General features: G+C 34.6%; 1 protein-coding gene across 1 annotated transcript in view; it reads left to right on the forward strand.

Moving 5' to 3' along the window:
* The window catches only part of TOZ (Transducin family protein / WD-40 repeat family protein), a 63,284-nt gene that overhangs the window by 17,207 nt on the left and 31,787 nt on the right, over positions 1-14,290 (forward strand). The gene's annotated exons all lie outside the window — the stretch shown is intronic.

The raw sequence follows: 14,290 nt of genomic DNA on the forward strand, positions 1-14,290 counted from the left end.
TTTGAGTGGCGAAATAGTAGAAATTGACCTTTAATCAATTTTTTTTCAGTAGTTTGGTGCTGGATATTATTTGTTACTTTACAAATCATATAACAAGTGCTTATTTTATTGAATAAAAATGTGTCATGTATTATATTCTTGTAAGTACCATTTTCATTGTTCTATTGTTGATTTTCATGGAGGATCTGCTGCAAATGTACTAACCATTGCCGGATTGGTATGTGTTTTCCAAATGCAACATCCTCCTAAATTTATATAGAGAATAGGCCATGAATAGACATATAGGGACATGTCTATTCGTTAATCAGATAATCAATATGATAACAAATTTAATTACACACACACACACACATATAAATTTTTCTCATATAACAATAACCTTATATCTCAATTATAAAGGACACACATATTATATCTCATATGTAATAGATTTATCCGACTAAAGCTATCAAACATCAACACTCCCTCTTAGCTTAGAAGGATAAACACATAAGAATAAATATTACTTTAACGTAACAATTTTAAGGATATCTCATTTGATATTTCAGAAGGTTTCCACCATTTGATATCTCATTTGATATTGTGTGTATTGGTCTTCCAGAATATCAACACACGATATTCACCAAGTACTCAAAAAGGTTTGATATCACATCTGATATCAAGAGTATTGGTCTCCTAGAATATCAATGATATTCATCATACTCAAAATAAGGTTTGATATCCTATCTTGTATCAAGAGTATTGGCCTCTCAAAATATCAATGATATTCACCAAGTACTCAAAATAAAGTTTGACATCACATTTGATATCAAGAGTATTGGCCTCCCAGAATATCAATGATATTCACCAAGTACTCTTTGAGTAATGACCTTCCAGAATGTTGAGATGCAAGACATTCACCATATACTCAATTTGTTTGATTTCATAATACAAGTTATTATAAGATCGACACCTTACAACAACTTCTGCAAATACAAGTGATATCATTTGGAAGTCGTCACTTCCTCATGATGTACACGAGGGATAGGCCCACTATAGTCACGAGGTATATTTGTCAATCACAGTCCTCTTGATTGCTACATTAAATTATTGATCACCGGAGAATCCATCTCAACATGGTTTACTCCCTTTGAATCAATATGACTGAGATCACCAAAGGTTGACTGAATCATATCCTCTATCTGCTCCCTCTCGTTCAAGGTTGCGTGTAATGAAATGTCAGTCTCCCTCTGAATCTCAATCTCCCTCTTTTCTTGTAATCACTTCTCGAAAGCAAAAAAGTCAAAGCACATGACTCTTATAGTATATAAAAAAATACAAAAAAGAGAGAGACTTCATTGATTAGTTAAATAAAACACTCACCATCGGAGATGACTCTGCACATCCTATAAAAGGAGTGGGGACCTGTAACATCAAATTAGATCTTGGCATCACTATCCAACTGCAAAATGTATTGTTTGTACGAGGAATTAAAAGATACCTAGTATCTATATCTGCCCTAGACGATAATGGATATACAGTCACTTTCATGAATGGAAAAGTCTTGGCATGTCCAAAGAATGCTATTGGTAAGAAGGCTAAAACAATACGTGTAAGACATGGATACTTATACAAACTTTGCATTGAGTCAAAACAAGCACTCATCCATGAAACCCACGACGCCAAAGAAATCTAGTATAGAAGATTCAGATATATACATTTTCGAGACATCTATGGAGAAATTAGTAACAAGACTTCCCAAACTAAGCACAATCCGTAATGAAACATGTAAAGGTTGTGCTTAGGGAAGAACGCTAAAGGATCTTTTCAAAATAGTCTAAGCAAAACTGAAAATGTATTGGAACAAGTCCATTCAGATTTATGTGGACCTATGTCAACTCCATCTATGGGAGGGTCTCTATACTATGTAATTTTTGGGATGACTTCTCCAGAAAAACCTGGATCTACTTCCTGAAATGCCAAGACTTAGAAGAGATCCTTAAGAAATTCAAAGAATTTGAGGCCCTAACAGAAAACTCATCTGGAAAGAAAGCTAAAACCCTGAGAATTGATAATGGGAAAGAATTCACTTCTGAAATCTTTATAGAATTTTGTATTAATGCCGAGATTAAGAGGGAGTTCACTGTACCCTATAATCCTCAACAAAATGGGGTAGCTGAGAGGAAAATCAGATTCATTGTGAAAGCAGGAAAATCAATGATGTATGACCAAAATCTTGACACTTTGTTTTGGGCAAAAGGGTCAAGAACAACTGTCTACATACAAAATAGATCTCCTCACTCTCATCTTGATAATAATACACTAGAAGAGGCCTTTATGGGGATAAAACATGATATAAGCCACCCTGGGATATTTGGATGTCCTGTGTATATATACATGTACCTAAAGAGAAAAGGACAAAATTAGAACCTTCCGAGAGAAAAGGGATTTTTGTAGGTTACAATGAAACTTCTTATTAATTATCATGGATCGCTGCATATGTAATAGCATTGCCTTTTTGGTATATGTTTTTCAAATGCGTCAATCTCCTCTCATATATCTTGTGAATGAGACAGGGAGAGACATGTCTCCTCATGAAACATGTCTACCCATTATAATTAATAAAATAACAAATTATAATATCTCATATATTTTATATATACAATTAATACACACACACACACACACACACACACACACACACACACACACACATACTAGTCTCATAGGTTTAACCAACATAAGTTGCCAAACATTAACACTCTCTCCTAACACTCATAGGGAGGATTAACATGTAACGCCTCGCCTGGGAACCGAAGAGAAATAAACCTATTATATTACAATGTTTACTGTTTTTTTAAATTTTTTAAAAAGTTTAAACAACACCAAGATACCATTAATGTGGAAGCAATATGAACATACACATCGAATACACATAAGCAATTACATATATAGTTTCAATTCCTCAAGGTTTCCTTCACGTTGAGTTACGTTAAGAAGTCTATATTAATTAGTTTGTCTCAAGTACAATGTCTCATGATCATAAAGAAATAACAGATTTATAATCGCATAAGCAAATGCATAAGTATCACTAATACAATGAAAGTATATCCAATAAATAACATCCACTGCACATGTTGCAGGGTATTTGAGAATAGATATAATACATCAGAATGCATGATAACATATATACATCAACTGAAAAGAAGTCTCTGAGATAAGAAATAAGAATGATAAAGGTACATCTCCTGCAACAAACATCCAACAGCTGGCAATGTGAGGGGGGGGCCCAAATGGTAAGAAGATACTACCTCCCGACCGCGTGGTCACCTAGTCAGGCTTCCACTCCCACTGTGTAGGGAAGATAATGAACGATCCACATATGATTAATCAATCAAGAAACAATCCTAGGCAAGGAATTCCTAGTAGCCAAAACTACCTCAAAGGTACACATACTACTCAAGAAGATAAGATACTTCAAAAGAAAGAACACTCAATTTAATACCAACACCGCATAACAAAACATCATTCATAAACCAAGAATAGATAAAATCACCAAAATCATAAGATAAAGTCAACGAAAGATATCCACCTCAAGTCAAGAACCACAAGTCAAAAGTACATCATCAATGAAAGTAAATAACCACAATAAACACATCCAACAATAAGTACACCACCAGAGGTACAAACGAAATCAATAGAGGAGACTCAGGGTACATTCTAGGGAGTCTCATCACATTGTCAAACTACTTGAGTTACCCTGGACTGATCTCTCAATAGACCCCGGATCCTCAAGCGTTGAATTACCCTAGACTGGTTACTCTGAACCTCGGACCCTCAACGTAACACATGTGGAACTAGAAAACCCTCTCAAGAAGACGAGGCAAACCAGTCATACTGTCATCCCATTCCCATCCTTAGTCTATACAAGCACTCAAGGCATGGGCGGGGCAAATATCTCTAACTTATCTTTTAAGTGTGTTTCCCCAAAATATTAATTACTAGATTATCACTTATTACATAACTTACAATAGGTTACCCTGGCACAGACCACTTCGGGTCCCAGACCCCTACTATAAGCCACTCCCAAAGACACGTACCTAGAAAACCTCTCCTAAGCACATAAAACACAGTTGTGTTCCATACAACAACATCCATAATGATCAGGGTCGGTTCCTTAACAAGCAACCCAAAAGATAAGTTGGTTCTCCCAACCCAGGTCAAGTGTTCAACAACATAAAACTCATAAATGCAACTTCTAGTTTAAAACATAAGGCCATTACAATATTTCGAACAAATAAACATCATAAAAGAAAATTACAAAAGCCTCTGGTGTACGCCTAGTTGGTCAACTAGACGACTGACCACGAAATCAACATCACAAAAACTCTACAATCAACCAAATACAACACCTAGGGTTTCAAACACATGATTCAATTCAGTTATTTTTCAGTAGTCTAATTTAGCCATAAAGATGTGTTCAATAATAAAATGATTTTATATATATATATATATATATATATATATATATATATATATATATACTAGTTAAAGAAAAACAAAATATTAAACATATATTAATTCTCCATTTTACTAAATTAAATTTATTATAAAATAGAAAGTTTAACCTATACATCAAATCCACTTTTATATATTATTTCAAACTATAAATACCTACTTATAAAAATAAATAAGCTACATGTAGAATACTATAATAATAAGGAGCAAATATCTAATTTCCTGAATTTGTTTTTTTTTTCATTATTTAAAATAGAGTCAATAAAAAAATCTTATCTTAAAAAGCCCATAAAAGTTTTAACTAGATCAGCAAATATAGATCAACAAATATATAAAGGGAAAAATGCTATTATAATAATTTTGGAACTTTAACCCATAAAAAGTGACAGTTATAAATTTAAAACAACTTTAAAACAAAAGCTAACACCTTGACATGCCTAGAAAATAGGTTTATGACTATTAGTGGGAAAAGTCTAAATAATTTATTAAAGAAACAATTCAAGTTGGTATGGTGAAATGACCCTTTTCTAATTTTATATGATATTTAAAATCTCTAATCAGATTTTTAAAATCAAACAACCAATATTTCAAAAATCCACCAATTTCTCAATAAAACCCAAATTGGGTATGCCCGGAATAGTGCCAAAAACTTCACAGCTTCATATATGATTAATAAATCTGAAAGTGGACATTTTTACAGAAATTTCACCAGCATAACAGCCTAAAAAATTGTCATTTCCAGATCTGTATAGCATTTACACAACAGCTCCCAAATGGAAGACAAAAACAATGCTCATCGGGCTCTCAAAATTAACACAAAATAGCCCAGAAACACCACAAAAACATTAATAATCTATCACAGAAGTATAATCACGACCAAATACATATATTCAGCTCTATTTTAACATCTAATGTCTGAAATACAGCAGCAACCCAAATTGATATGAAATACTCAACCGGAAATACCAAACACTTACAAAAACACACCTAAAAAATCCACAAATTTGCACTGTTCAGCACAAGGGCAAACTTTGCATGAGCTTGCACATGGAATGGCTTTAAACTCCCGTCCTTAGCCTTCTTGGAAACCTGCAAACTCTCATTCTTGGGTCTCCTTCTCCACAGGTTTGGCAGCCTCTGAAGAACAACAAAGCAATGAGCAAAAATCAAGTTCTGGAATGAGCCCAAAATGCCTCCAAATCCCTTAAAAGAGGGCATAACCCTAACTCACGTCCAAGAGGGGTTAGTAAACATATTTTAATAATAATTTTCATTTATTAGTCCATTGGTTTCCAAAGATTAGCCCCTTTTTCCGAAACTTCACCTTTTGAACCTGCCTGCCTTAGCAAAGATTATTATTATTTTTAATTATTTGAAAACGGGACATGACAAGTCCTCCCCTCCTAAATATTGCTTGTCCTCAAGCAATGAAGGTTGGAATGCTCAAGGATATGTGCTCCTTCCCAAGTTGCATCCTCCAGTGGTAATCTTTTCCATTTGACCAAATGCTCTATGATGCTCCTATTTCTCAATCTTTTCTCTCTTGTATCCAAAATCTCTTCTGGTATCAAAACTAATTTCCCTTCATCATCAAGAGGCGGTAATTCTGTAGATACTATGGTTTGCTGGCCTAGAACCTTCTTTAGGCAAGATACATGGAAAACATTATGTATTTTGCTGTTTGATAGGAGCTCCAATTCATAAGCTACCTCTCCTACCTTCTTGATGATCTTATAAGGCCCATAGAACCTTGGCTTGAGTTTCTCTGCTTCACTCCTCTTTAAGGTGCTTTGCTTATATGGCTGCAACCTAACAAATACCAAATCTCCCACATCAAAAGATCTTTCAGGCCTTTTCCTATCAGCATACAACTTCTGTTGGTTCTGTGCATGTTGTAGATTATCCTTGAGGGACCTTATTATGTCTTGGCTTTGCTTGATGAAATCACTTGCTGCAGGTACTCTGCTATCTGAAAGTACTAGATCAACAAAGGAAAGGGCATCATAACCATAAAGAGCACGAAAAAGAGGCATACCAATAGACATGTGATGAGATGTATTGTAACAATACTCCCCTAGGTGCAACCATTTCACCCAAGCATGTTGTTGATTTGAAACATAGTTCCTCAAATATCCCTCTATCCATTTATTAACTATCTCTATTTGTCCATTTGTTTGAGTGTGATAGCTAGTACTGGGAGTGAGTTCAGTTCCTGCCAAATGAAAGAGCTCTTTCCAAAAAGAGCTGAGGAATCTACTATCCCGGTCACTGACAATGTTTCTAGGCAAGCCATGTAATCTAAAAATTTTCTTGAAGAACAGTTCGGCCACTTGTGATGCCTTGAAATTAGATGTGATAGGAAAGAAATGTGCATACTTAGTTAGTCTATCTACCACCACATATATGCAATCCTTACTTTGAACTTTGGGCAATCCAGTGATGAAGTCCATGGAAATACTTTCCCATTTTTGTTCAGGAATAGGAAGTGGCTACAACAACCTTGCAGGAAAATTTTGCTCACTCTTACTTTGTTGGCATACTATACATTCCTTAATGTGTTTAAGGACATCCTCCTTCATACCCTTCCATGAAAACCGCTCTCGAATTTGCCTGTATGTCTTAAGTATCCTTGATGACCAGCCAAAAGTGTGTCATGAAAGGCCCTCAATATCCTCTCCTTAGTTTTTGATCCTGGCACTAAGAAGATCTTGTTCTTGTAATAAATCAATTCATCAACAACCTTGTACATGTTATCATCCACTAACTTATCCAAAATCTTGGTGGCAAAGAAATCTTTAGCATACTCTGAAATTATGGAGACTTTCCAATCAGCAGAGATAGATGTTAGGGAATACAGAGTGGGCTTTCTTGAGAGAGCATCAGCAACCACATTATTCTTTCCTTTCATGTATTCAATATCAAAATCATAAGCTTGCAATTTGCTTACCCATTTTTGTTGACGATCATTCAAATCCCTTTGGTTCAAAAAGAACCTGAGGCTATTATGATCTGTCTTTACAACGAATCTCCCACATACCCAATATTGTCTAAACTTATGAAGTGCATGCATGATTGCCAACATTTTCTTATCATAGATGAAGTAACCTTTTTCTGATTGATTTAGTTTTCTACTCCCAAATGCTATTGGATGTCCCCTTTGAGTTAGGACAGCCCTTATACTTTCTCCAGAAGCATCACATTCAACAACAAAAGGTAAAGATAAATCTGGAATTGCAAGCACAGGGCATGAACTCATTACCTCCTTAAGTTTATCAAATGTTTTTTGTGCTTCTTCTGTCCAAACAAAAGCTCCTTTCTTTGTCAAATCAGTCAAGGGGGCAGCAAGCTGAGAAAATTCCTTGGCAAATCTCCTATAGTAGCTACACAACCCAAAGAAACCTCTCAACTATGTAAGATTAGTGGGTGGAGGCCAATCCAAAATTGCCTGGATTTTTTGTTGATCAACCTGTACTCCTTTAGAACTTATAATATGTCCCAAATATAGGATCTCTGTCAAACCAAACTCATATTTAGACAGCTTAGCATAGAAGGATTGCTGCTCCAAGATTCCCAAAACAGTGTCTATGTGCTTTAGATGCTCTTCCCATGTTTTATTGTAAATCAAGATATCATCAAAAAATACCAAAACAAATTTTCGAAGATGCTGGCTGAATACCTTATTCATACAAGATTGGAATGTTGCAAGTGCATTAGTGAGGCCAAATGGCATAACAAGAAATTCAAAGTGCCCATAGTGACATCTGAAAGCAATCTTTTCCATATCTTCACTCCTCATTCGGATTTGATGGTACCCTGATCTTAAGTCAATTTTTGAGAAGTATACAACACCATGTAACTCATCAATGAGTTCATCTATGCGTGGTATGGGATACCTATTTTTTATGGTCTTCTTGTTTAGAGCCCTGTAGTCTATACACATTCTCATTGTACCATCCTTTTTCTTGACAAGTACCACAAATGATGCAAATGGACTAGAGCTAGGCCTTATGAATCCCATGTCCAGGAGTTCCTTAATAGTTTTTTCAATTTCTTCCTTATAACCTCTTGGATGGCGGTATGGGGTTGTTATAACTGGTTTGGCACCCTGTTCTAACTCTATAACATGCTCAAAACTTCTATCTGGTGGTAATCCTGGAGGCAAGTCATTGAAAACTATACTATGCTTATCAAGAATATTTTGAATTTCAAAATGGAAATTACCTTGATTCTTTGGAGAGCTTGTTGGATGGATTATGACTCCTGCTGCCCATGCTACTTGTCCTCTTCGGAAAGTCCTCTCCATCCTCTTTGCAGAGACCGCCTTAGGTGCTCCATTCGATAAGCCTCTCAATAAGACTTCTTTCCCATTGGAATGAAATTTAAACTCCATAGTTTGATGGTTCATGTAATAGCCTCCAATAGAGTGCAACCATTGAACACCCAATACAAGATCTGTCTCCCCAATGCCAACAACATAGAAATCATCACATAACTCATAATCTCTTAGGGTCATCTTGAGTTGTTTCACCACCCGTGTGCAAGGCATAGTGAATCCATCAGCTACAGTAACATTGAATCCATCAAAATCTTCTACTTTAAGCCCTCTTTTCATGACAAATCCCTCATCAATAAAATTGTGAGTTGCTCCACTATCAAGAAGAACTGTCAACCTTTGTCCTGCTAGTACCCCTCGCATTTCGAAAGGGATGGTATCATGTGACTCCTGATAATGCTGCTAAAGTGCCACCCTTGCTGCTTTCTTTTTCTTTCTCTTCTTCTTCCTCCTCCTTAGTGTCATGAAATTCCTTATGCCCATCTGAATCAGATTCTGAAGCAACTTCAATATAGTGCACTTGACCTTTTCCCAAACATCTGTGTCCTGGAACCCATGGTTCTCTACAAGTGAAACAAAGCTTTTTCCTTCGTAATTCACTCCCAGTCTCTTCATCTACCTTCTTTTTTGCCACATTTATCACATCTTTTGGTGGTAGTGTTGAAAAAGTTTTTTTTCTGAAAATTCCCATTATGTTGCCAAAGATTTGGGGGTTTTTGATTAGTGACTGATTTCATAGGCACGCAAGTTTCAAGTTGCAAGCTTTTTTTGATAGCTTCTTGTAAGGTTGAAGGTGAGAAAGCCTTAACCAAACCTTTAATAGAATCTTCCAAACCATCAAGAAAAAGATAAACAATCCTTTTTTCACTAATATCAGGTACCATAACAACCATTTTTTGAAACTCTTCTATGTACTCATTAACTGATTTGGTTTGCTTCAACTTTGACAATTCTTTAAAATACTCATCATCATCCTTGAGGTCAAATCTATCTATCACTCTTTGACTGAAATCATCAAATGTAGTTACTTGATCATGACCTTGAGTAGTCATTCCATGATACCACCAATCATAGGCTGCATCTTCCAAGTGTAGACTTGCAAATTGAACAACATCACTCTCCTTCATGGGTTAAGTGTGAAGAAGGTCTGTAATTTTTGTAGCCATGCTCTAGCTGAAATTTTATTTGTTCCATCAAAAGCAGGTGCTGTAAACTTGCTTATTTTATTTTTGAGCTCTCTTCCACTTATGTCATGCTCCCTCTTGTACTCTTTCTTGGGCATCAAAGTGTTCATCATATCCACATATTCTCTAAAAAGAATCGAACTGCGAAAGTCATCATCTAAGCCATTGTAAGTAGCTCTTAATGCAATCAAGTTACCTGTAACCTCTTCCACGGGATTAAGGACTGGATTTGGTACTAGTGGCTCATGTGCAGGCAAGAAAATAGTTTTTGTTGATTTAGAGGGTGTGGGTTTCAGATTTCTTGGCTCCTCTGAAGTGCTCCCTTTCTCATTAATAGATGCAACTCCTTGCAATTTTTCTGTCAATATTCGCAAAACCTCTCTAGTTTTTGCCAGACTATCCACTGTTTGCTTCTGAGTGTTCTAGATGTCTTGGAAGAATTTCTTTGCCATCTCATCTTAATCAGCCATACTTTTTCCTAACTTGGATTTTGTACTTTTAATTTTAACTGGAGGTTTGATCAAAATTTCTTTATTCTTTTCTCGCTGCAAATATCTCTTCTCTCTTTCACTTAGTTGCATGCAAATTTCTACAAAGCCTTAGGATGGCAAGATCATAGCTCTGATACCACTGAAATGACCCTTTTCTAATTTTATATGATATTTAAAATCTCTAATCAGATTTTTAAAATCAAACAACCAATATTTCAAAGATCCAACAATTTCTCAATAAAACCCAAATTGGGTATGTCCGAAATAGTGCTAAAAACTTCACAGCTTCACATATGATTATTAAATTTGAAAGTGGACATTTTTACAGAAATTTCACCATCATAATAGCCTAAAAAATGTCATTTCCAGATCTGTGTAGCATTTACACAACAACTCCCAAATGGAGGACAAAAACAATGCTCATCGGGCTCTCGAAATTAACACAAAATAGCTCAGAAACATCACAAAAACACTAATAATCTATCACAGAAGTATAATCACGACCAAATACATATATTCAGCTCTATTTTAACATCTAATGTCTGAAATACAGCAGCAACCCAAACTGATATGAAATACTCAACCAGAAATACCAAACTCTTACAAAAACACACCCGAAAAATTCACAAATTTGCACTGTTCAGCACAAGGGCAAACTCTGCATGAGCTTGCACATGGAATGGCTTTAAACTCCCGTCCTTAGCCTTCCTGGAAACCTGCAAACTCCCGTTCTTGGGTCTCCTTCTCCACAGGTTTGGCAGCCTCTGAAGAACAACAAAGCAATGAGCAAAAATGAAGTTCTGGAATGAGCCCAAAATGCCTCCAAATCTCTTAAAAGAGGGCATAACCCTAACTCATGTCCAAGAGGGGTTAATAAACATATTTTAATAATAATTTTCATTTATTAGTCCATTGGTTTCCAAAGATTAGCCCTTTTTTCCGAAACTTCACCTTTTGAACCTGCCTGCCTTAGCAAAGATTATAATAATTTTTAATTATTTGAAAACGGGACATGACATATGGGTTCAGGCCTGCTTTGTAGGAATAGTAAAATGTCAACTATAGTAAATTGTACCTACGATTGTTTTTGGAAAAAAGAAGAAGTGAAAGTTAGCAAAGATTATAATAATTTTTAATTATTTGAAAACGGGACATGACATATGGGTTCAGGCCTACTTTGTAGGAATAGTAAAATGTCAACTATAGTAAATTGTACCTACGATTGTTTTTGGAAAAAAAAGAAGTGAAAGATGGGAGATGGGACGATTTTTTGGCGGATTGTCCCATAAAATTTATTTTTAATATCTACCTTATTTTCAAACATGTGATAAAATGAGGAATTATTGTTGTGCTTATATATATATATATATTTTATAAGTTAATCTTCTTTTTTTAAAAGAGACTTTTAACATATATACTTTTTCTTCGTTTTCTGTACAGGTAGTTTGTAAGGAATTTTTTCCAGCAAGGTTAAATTCTTAATTACTATTTTCTAAAATCAAGTTGTATCATAAATACATACAAATATGTATACAATTTCTTTTTTTTGAAGGAACAATATAAACAAATTTGTAGATTAATTCTATGTAATTTTTTAAAATCAAACTGTAACCGATTTAATTCATTGTTTCTACAATTTTCTTGTAATTTTTTTTTTGATCAAGGGTTTGATAAGCACAATTTTTCTCAAATCAATACAACTAAATAGTAACTATATTTCAACACCCATCAAACACAAATCAGACAAATCTTTTCAAATGAAAAATACCATTACGGGTTTCAAACCCTACCTCACGCTGATGCTAAAATTTGACAACCAGTAAAATTCTTATTACAAACGAAATCCTTCAAGCCAAAAATTCTTTTCTTTTCCAAAACCTAGAGTTGCTCTCCAAAACTTGTGTGTGCAATAATGACCCAAAAACCCTCTAATATAGAACTCTAATTACCTTTTAGGGTTTTTGTCTCCACTCGTTCTAAATTGCAATTATTTTATTTTATTATTCCTTTCATGCACACTTAAATCACTTTTTAATTTAAAAATATTCATTTGTTGTTATTTTATTTATTTCTCCACATTATAGTTAAAGTAATTTTATAAAAAGACATTTATTCATTGTTTAATTAATAGAGATAACTTAAGTGCATGCCACTAAATTTTAAATCTTTATTAATTAAATAATAATGCTATACAATATTTAATACTTAATTTCTAAATCCTTTTAACCTAATTTTCTAAAATTAGGACTTTTAAATTAAATCTTTTAATTTAACTAAAAATCCATTTAATTCCAAAAAATGCAAGATCATCCTATTTTAACATTTTTTCACTTTTAAATTAAATAATATCTAAAAATTCAATATCAACGATCAATCCAAGAATCATAAATTTTTGTTCTGTTAGGCAAATCACCAAGTCAAACCTCAAGAAATGCATAAGGAAAACCCACCAAAGCAAGAATCAAACCACATACACACAAAAGACTCACAGGCTTTAAAAAGGGTAGACAGTTTGTTACGAGTCCTCCTTGCAGGACAATTATTTAGGCTATGTCTAGGATTGAACCTGATCATTATCTTCCCATTCTCACCATTTGAGTATTTGTAATAGGACATGCTCATCCTGGCAATTTAGGGAAATCGATGCTTGGTACCTGTATCCTGCATAAACGACAAGCATGTACATGTATATAAATATATCTAAACTAAACAGGCAATGGCAGAGGGTGGTACATCGTGTAGAACCTGACTAGCAGGTGACTACGACTCCCTCTCTTAACCTTATCAAACACGTCAAACAAAAAGATAAAATAGACATGTGTGCCATACACATGCAAGTATGGGGTAAGTATCATAATAATCACAAGTCAAACATCAAATGCTCAAGTATAATAATGCATCATTACGAATATGAAACAGTCATTATTAAAAACATCATCTCACATCGCTATGAAAGAAATCTCATTTATTAACTACGAATCATTAAAGCATCATTAATGCACTAGTAACCACAATCATTAAACAACACGTGAAATATAAAACCAAGTAATCATCACTGATATATCACTAATCCTAGTCATGAAATAATATCATAATACTGTAAATCCAAAATCTCTAAAACTAATCAATGCATAAAATTGGCCTAAAAGAATTTGGCAATCAAAACATAAAAGCAAACCATGGGTGGGTATTACATCACATTTCTGAACAAGACTATTGAAGAGGAAGTCTATCTAGAAAAATCTAATGGATTTGTGATTCATGATGCAACATCCCATGTATACAAATTGAAGAAAGCCCTGTATGGGCTTAAACAAGCTCCTAGAGCTTGATACGAGAGAATTGACAAATACCTTACAAGAGTAGGTTTCTCTAAGAATGAAGCTGATCCAAATCTCTACTTTAAAGTTATTAAAGGTGACATGTTGATATTAATTCTATATGTTGATGACTTGCTGATCACAGAAGAAGATCACCTAATTGCTCAATGCAAGAAGGATTTGGCTCTAGGATTTGATATGAAGGATCTAGGTCTACTACACTACTTTTTGGGATTGGAAGTTTGGTAGAAACTTGATGATATCCTTCTAAATCAAGGAAATATGCTGTTGACCTTCTAGAAAGGTATGGAATGCTGAACTGTAGGCCTATGTCCACACCCATGGAAACAAACCTCCATAAGTTGAAAGAAGCAGCAATTGAATCTAGATTTGTGGATCCTACTCTATATTGACAAATCATTGGATCCCTGATGTACTTGGTTAACACACGACCTGACATTTCCT

Source organism: Cupressus sempervirens, chromosome 10 (assembly GCF_028749045.1).
Source record: "Cupressus sempervirens isolate cs-2001-9-10 chromosome 10, ASM2874904v1, whole genome shotgun sequence".
Taxonomy (NCBI): Eukaryota; Viridiplantae; Streptophyta; class Pinopsida; order Cupressales; family Cupressaceae; genus Cupressus; species Cupressus sempervirens.